The following is a 7633-nucleotide window of genomic DNA, read 5'->3' as shown; positions in this document are numbered from 1 at the left end:
AAAGGAAAATAACAAAGGTTTAAGGGGATGTGGGGGAAAAAAATGAGACATTAATGCACCGCTGGTGGAGGTTTGAACTGATTCAAATTCTGTAGAGCAATTTGGAACTATGCCCAAATGGCTATAAAACCATGCATGCATACCCTTTGACCTAGCAATCACACTACTGGGTCTGTATCCCAAAAGAGAAATTTTTAAAAAGGAAAGCAGCCTTTATGTTCAAAAACATTTAAGCAGCTCTTTGTTTTGGTGGCAAAGAATTGGGAATTGAAGGGATGCCCATCAAATGGGGAATGGATGAACAAATTGTGATATGTGATTATGATGGAATAATATTGTGCTATAAGAAAGGATGAGGAGAATGCTCTCAAAAAATCTAGAAAAAATTACATGAGCTGATTCAAAGTGAAATGTACTATGTGCAATGTAACAGCCATATTGTAAGATGATCAGGTATGAATGACTTAGTTATTCTCAGCAATATAAATATCCAAGACAACTCTGAAGTAACTATAATGAAAAATGCTATACATCCCCAGAGAAAGAACTGATGGCATCTAAATACAAATCAAAATATACTTTATATCTTTTACTTTGTTTTTCTTGAGTTTTTTTGTTTGGTCTCTGTTTTGTTTGCATGACTACACATATAAACCTATGTCGAATTTGTTGCCTTCTCAAGGGAGGGGCAGTAAGGAGGGAGGAGGAGAGAGAATTTGTTTTACATGTAAGTGATGGAAAACAAAATATTAATTTTTGTAAATGTGAGTGGGCCAGGTTGTTACAGCTAAAAGAAAGCAGAAGTGAAATTTAAAGTCAAAATTTCCAGTATCCAAGTGCAGATGAACTTGTACCCACTGGCACACAAACCACATTGAAATGATTTTAGTTCATCTATGCCATTTCCCTTTATCACTTCAGGTCTGGCCATTCCATTACCTTCAAGGTCCACACAACAAGACAGATGGCAACTTTCAGTGCCATTGATGAGTCCATGGGGAGAAATGAGGCTAGAAGGACTTTCTGCAGAAAAATAAAGACACAAGTTCAGAGACATTAATGGATAGTCCTTATCTTCAAACACAGTCCTGAGCTGTCAGACTCTGACTTGTTGAGTGCTCACTCCTTTTTTTTGGCTTCTTTTCAGGCCTTGTCAGATCTCTCATACTCAAGTCTATTGAATTATCTGTGGTGCAAAGTTCCTTGCAAAAGACAAACATATTAACAGAGCTGATGCCATCTAGCATAGTACTGGCAATGAATTACTACACTGTTTGTATGGACTTAGGCATTTGTAATTACTAAAACTGTTCAGTATGGCAGTATGGCAGAATTGGCTTTTCTGTGAAGCAATTGCACGTGCTATTGATAAAGTGGTATGTTAACATTTTTTTCTATATACCATCTTCATTTCAGACACAGTTCCTTTGGTTGATTTTTTGAGAAGTATTTGTGCCTGCTAACAAAGGAACAGTATCTCTAGATGGTCAGTTTACACTATGCTTTTGGAGTTTAAATGTCTCTTTTTGTAATTGTTCAATGCTAGCCTTTCTTATGGTTCTGAGAGTAAGGATTTTGCTTTTGTGGTGGTGGAGGTGATGGCAGTGGTGGTGGTGGTGGTGGTGGCGGTGGCAGTGGTGATGATGATGATGATGATGATCCTGCATGCCTTTTCTGTTATTTTTTTTATTTGCCATCCTAAAGCCTAGGCCACTCAGGTAAGTTTAAATATAAGTTACGCTTTAAAGATAAGTTTTCTGGTAAAAAAAACGATGTGAATGTGAATGTGATGAGAGAACTTTGAAGAACTAAAAGTGAGATTGAAATTTGATTTTCTCATCCTAATTACTGCCTGCCAAGCCACTCGGAAATCTCTGTATCTGCCAGCATTTTTGCAGCATAATTGACCTCCACTTTTCAGGTTACCACACTTATGACAATTTTATTCCATTCCAATCCCAAGGAGGTGAAGGAAGAATGCATGACATTTGGTGATTAGTGGGAGAATTCAATTTCTAAAGATAACTTCATACAGGCCAGTTGAATTTCTGAACTAATTTTAGAGACAACATAACTTCAGCAATTTTACAACACATTGGGGAGGGATTTACAGAATAACTTCAATTACAAACTAGGATCAGAACCATTTGATTTTCTCATTTTCCCCTTCTTGTCAATGACATACTAGTCTCCATTTTTTTCTGACAATTTAATTTGTGAACAAGAATGAACAATCACAGGACAAGCCATAACATCAATTTCCAAAGTAATGAATTAATTTTAGAAAGGAAGGTTACATGACACCAAGATCGCTGAGAAAACTCAGTATACAGACACATTGAAACAAAACGTTAAAGTAGTATAATAATGACTATATGATCAACAGCATTAGGTAATATCAAGTGTTTTTGTACTTTAGAGACCCACTTTTAATGTTCATTTAATCAGGAAATTTTACCTTGGATATTAGATGTCCCATTTATCTGTCTGCATTCATGAAACATCTTTTCTTGGATATTCTGTTACAGGTCTCCTTTTCAGTAGATTTGCTTCTATGATTCCAAGTAGACTGCTTAAATATTTCCGCTGAAGTCTTTTACAAAATAGGTATCAATGAAAGTTAGCAGAACCTCTCAAATTTTACTTCTCCTAGAATTAGTTCATGTTGTGGAAAGTAGTTGAAAGATTACGGTTCTGTTCTATTTCACAACAGAGCAAGAAATTAGGAACCTGAAACTTGAGAGAAATTAGATTCTTTCATACCCCATTAGAATTATATTTGTCACAGATAATCATCTGATATTGTTGCTTTCTCAAAAATTTTCCACTCCTATTAATCCAAATTCCTTTAGGAAGATCACATACTATTAATGATCTAATCCCATATATGAAAACATAAGCAACAACACACTTTGCAGGTAGTGGCTTTGAAATAATTACATAAATTCATTTACTTACAAAAGGCTGACTTTACTTTAATTGTAACACAAGAACAGGGAAATGATATATAGGTGCATTTATGTAGTGAATTCTCAACTGAGTACCAAGAAGAGTGTATATTTTTTCTCTATTATTAAAAATTTTATTATTTAAAAAAATTATTTATTTTTAGTTTACAACATTCAGTTCCACAAGCTTTTGAGTTCCAAATTTCTCTCCCTCCTTCATCCCCCTCCCCAAGATGGTATGCAATCTGATATAGGCTCTACATACACATTCATATTAACCATATTCTCACATTAGTAATTTTGCAAAGAAAAATGATAACCAATGGAATGAACCATGAGAAAGAACAAACAAAACAAAACAAAAGAGAGAGAGAACTAGTAGTATGCTTTGATCTGCATTCAGACTCAGTAATTCTTTCTCTGGATGTGGATGGCATTTTCCATCATGAACCTTTTGAAGTTGTCTTAGAACCTTACATTGCTGAGAAGAGCCAAGTCTATCAAAGTCAGTATTGCACAATGTGGTTGTAACTGTCAACAACGTTCTCCTGGTTCTGCTCCCCTGACTCAGCATCAGTTCATACAAGTCTTTCCAGGCTTCTCTCAAGTCCCCTTGCTCATCATTTCTTAGAGCACAATAGTATTCTATTACATTCATATGCCACAAACTGTTCAGCCATTCCCCATTTGATGGGCATCTCCTCAATTTCCAGTTCTTTGCCACCACAAAAAGAGCTGCTATAAATATTTTTGTACATGTGTATCCTTTTCTCACTTGTAGTATCTCTTTGGCATATAGTCCTAGAAGTGGTATTGCTGGGTCAAAATATATGCACATTTTTATAGCTCTTTGGGCATAGGAGAACAGTGTATATCAAATGAGTTGAATGTAGTTAAACATGTTATGTTGTGAACCATAAATGGAATAATACACAGATATTATTTTCCACTAAAATGATGGATGGCACCAAAATAATATTCCACAAAATAAAAGAGACTTTAACCTCATAAATTAATGCATTCATATGTTTGTCCAGTTATTCCCATGATGTTCTAAAAGAATGAGATATTTAAGGGCATTAATCTTTTACATGACTATGTAAGTATTAGTAAGCAGATGACAAGCCCAAACACAAATTTACTTTGTTGTTTTGGATATGGAATCACTACATATTGAAATTGAAAACAGTAAGACCTTACATACTTGCATTGTGCTCATATCTTCTACTGATGATTTGCTCTGATTATTGAAATTTGATGCAAACGGAAAAAGCAGCATCGCAGTTATAACAGCATCAGAATTGGTCCTTTAGACCTAGGTCTAAGGGTACAGAATGACTCAACACATATATAGCAGACTAAAGCATCTTTAGTTATGTTTGACTCCAGGCAAGAGTCCCAGTTGATAACCAAATCATGGCGTAAAAATTCCACTCATAGCCAGACTGAGGAATGGCCAGGTGGGATACACTTCAATTCAAAAGGAAGTCACTCAGTGGGGAAACCGACCAAAAGGGATCCTACCTTTGGCTATGCCAAGCTCACACTCAAGGCTTTCTTCCTGATACAGGATCACATTCCCTCTGAGTAGTTTGTGGCATCTCTCAAATTGGAATTCCTGATTTAATGAACCATCAGATTACTGAACCTTAATTCAAAGTTCAAATAAACTGCAGTTACAGTCCCAAGAGATTTTACGTCAATTGGAAAGTTTGACTAATCACATCTCACTGCTTATTTTTTATTATTTATTTATTATTATTTTATTTTTTATTATTTATTTATTTATTATTTTTTTATTCTCAAGGATTTGAAATATGCAGAAATTTTACCAGGATTCAAACACACAAAAAATATTTCACTTGACATCCTTTACTTGTTTTCTGCTTCTAGTTTTTAAGATTAGACTCATCCGGATGTAAAGAGCAATCATTGGAAATCACTTCTACATTATAAACAAATTTATCACTTGTCAGTAAGCCAATTTCATTGCTTAAGAACTCAATAACCAATAACAAGCTCTTTTCCCAGGGCTGATGACCTTACCCAAACATATGACTTCAGTTTATAGATAAAGGGGATTTGACAAGGTCTTTTGTTTGTACCTTTTCCTTATGTGGAAATCACCAATCTTCCTTTTCCTTTTTTCCTATAATTTTCCCACTACTTATTAGGTCTCATCACTCAGTAATGGATCTAACTGGAAGGACGTTTCCCAAGCTATTGCAGCTTGTCTATCTAACGGTTCTCAAGGTTTGCCTCTCCTCCTCCCTCAACTAAGTTTCTCTTTTCATAAGGCAGGAAACAGTATAGTTCTTAAAAGTCAGATTGAATATAATTTGCTACAAAAAATGGATGAGTCTCCTGTCACTTACAACAAAGTTTCTAATTTACACACACACACACACACACACACACACACACACACACACACATACACACACACATTTAAAAGCTTAATTTTTTATAGACTACTTCTTGACTTCAGTTTGTAAGACTCCCTTAGTATCTAATTACAAGTTCCAGTCAAACTCAAATACTTCTTGATTATTTCCTGATTCACACAATCCTTTTCTCTTTTCATGAACCAGAAGCAAATTAATAATAATATAGACAGGCAGTTTCTAAGTGCCAGGTCTAATATTTCTTTCTCTGAAACTTTACTAACACCACATTCTCCCTCACCCCTTTCAAACCATTCTCTCTGTAATTAGTAACATGACCTTGTTCTCTAGCTGTAAATAATATTTTCATTCTAGGGACTGAGAAATATTCTTCATTCCCTAAAACAAATTCTAAAGAATATTATTCCAATTACTTGCTAGTATATATATTCAACATTTATAAAGACATTCAAAGCGCAATATAGTTTGGAAGAGAAAAGATTCCCCCCCTCTTATTTCTTATCTGTCTTTCTATGTTTTAGAATCTGGAGACAGTTCAGGATTTTTTTCTGAAAACTTATCATTGGACAAACTATTTAACAAGACATAGAGAGATAGATTTGCCACCAAAGTTTTTCCTTCTAAGTGCTTTGTGCATTATTACAGCCTGAGACACACAGAAATACAAGCACATAGAAACACAAACACACCAACAACTGTGAGACAGTCACCCTGATATCAAGCTCCTTTTACTTGATTGCCTTACTAGATATTTCCAGGCTATAGGCAGAGAGTTCTCTCTCCCCTCTCTCTGTCTCTGTTTCTCTGTCTCTGTTGCTCTCTGTCTCTCTGTCTCTGTCTGTCTCTCTTTCTCTCTCTGTCTCTGTCTCTCTCTCACACACCCACACCCCCCACACACACACACAGTCTAAGAATACTCATCATACCTCCTTGCCTCTCTCCTGTCCGTCTGATGCACACAGTCAGAAAGAGAGAAGGGGAGGGAGATAGGGAGATGGGGGAGAGAGGGAGAGAGAGGGGGGCTGTGAGAGGGAGGGAGGGAGAGAGAGAGAGAGACAGAGAGACAGAGAAACTTTCTCTGTTCTTTATACTATGATTCAGAGGGCGATAGCAATTTCAAGGTCTCTCTTAACAGTACTCAGAGTTCTCATCTTTACCTTGCCTATACGTTTCCCATTAAGGAAATCAAATAGTGAGTACCATATGGGATTCCCTTTACAGAATGCCATCAAGTCACAAGGCTATGCACACTTTCCATGTATACCCAGGTACTTGTGCTACACAGGTGCTACACAGGCCATCCCTCCCACACCCAATTAAATGTGGCCAGCCAACATGACACCTCTCCCTCAGGGATGAGGATGCCCAGGATTTTACCTACAGAATTCTCACTCCCCTTTTTTGGGGTACTCTGAGCACACAAAATGTGAGAGGCCAGAATAGCTCTCCCCTAAATATGTCATTTTTTGGGTGGCATAACTTCTGAGACAATAAAGAGTCACCAAGGAATGAGGTACTCATACCAGCTTGGTTATTACTAGGTTTTATAAGCTTCAATTAAGTTAATTTGGAGAATTTAATCAGAGGAGAGCAGTCATCCTGGGTGGCAGGAGGAAAAAGTAACATCCTAGATCACCACACCAACTCTAGGCCAGGTCAGCTATTACGTAGAAACAGAACAAAGATAGCACAGTGCTAGGATGACCCAGGGTCACGCACAAAGGATAGATGCAACTTCTGTCTTATGGTTGAAGTGGAAAGGAAAGCAGGATAACCTGAAGAATAGTATTGAAAGATTTGGAAAGATGAATGAAGTTCTGATGGAAAATATGAAATGTAGATAAGGTTTGAAAATAAATGTCCAGACCACCCCTCCCTCACACTTCACGAGCTACCTCCAAGGTAATTACAGGGAAACCCAAAAAGACCTAACTGGCCTCTGCTTTCAAACACCAGCCAGGTCAGCACCAGGTAAACTGCAGCATTTAATTTCTAGCTGAAAGAACCAGAGGCCACAACACACAAAGCCTCAAGTTTTAGGCACAAGAACTGTGGGACAGAGCTCCCTGTACCACAGACGCAGAGATCTACCTTAAAATCCAGGAAAAAGGTTATTATGTGAGTAAAAAGCAAAGCAGAAAAGAAAAGACAAGATCCGATGGGGACAAGGACCAAAACACGAATACCAAAGATGTCAGCACTGAGACTGTACTCTCATCTGAAACTTCAGAAGGAAATATGAACTCGTCGGAAGAACAAAGAGCATTCTTGGAAGAACTC

Source organism: Notamacropus eugenii, chromosome X, assembly GCF_028372415.1.
Source record: "Notamacropus eugenii isolate mMacEug1 chromosome X, mMacEug1.pri_v2, whole genome shotgun sequence".
NCBI lineage: Eukaryota > Metazoa > Chordata > Mammalia > Diprotodontia > Macropodidae > Notamacropus > Notamacropus eugenii.
The sequence above is the reverse complement of the archived record's forward strand: the minus strand, read 5'-3'. Positions refer to the sequence as shown.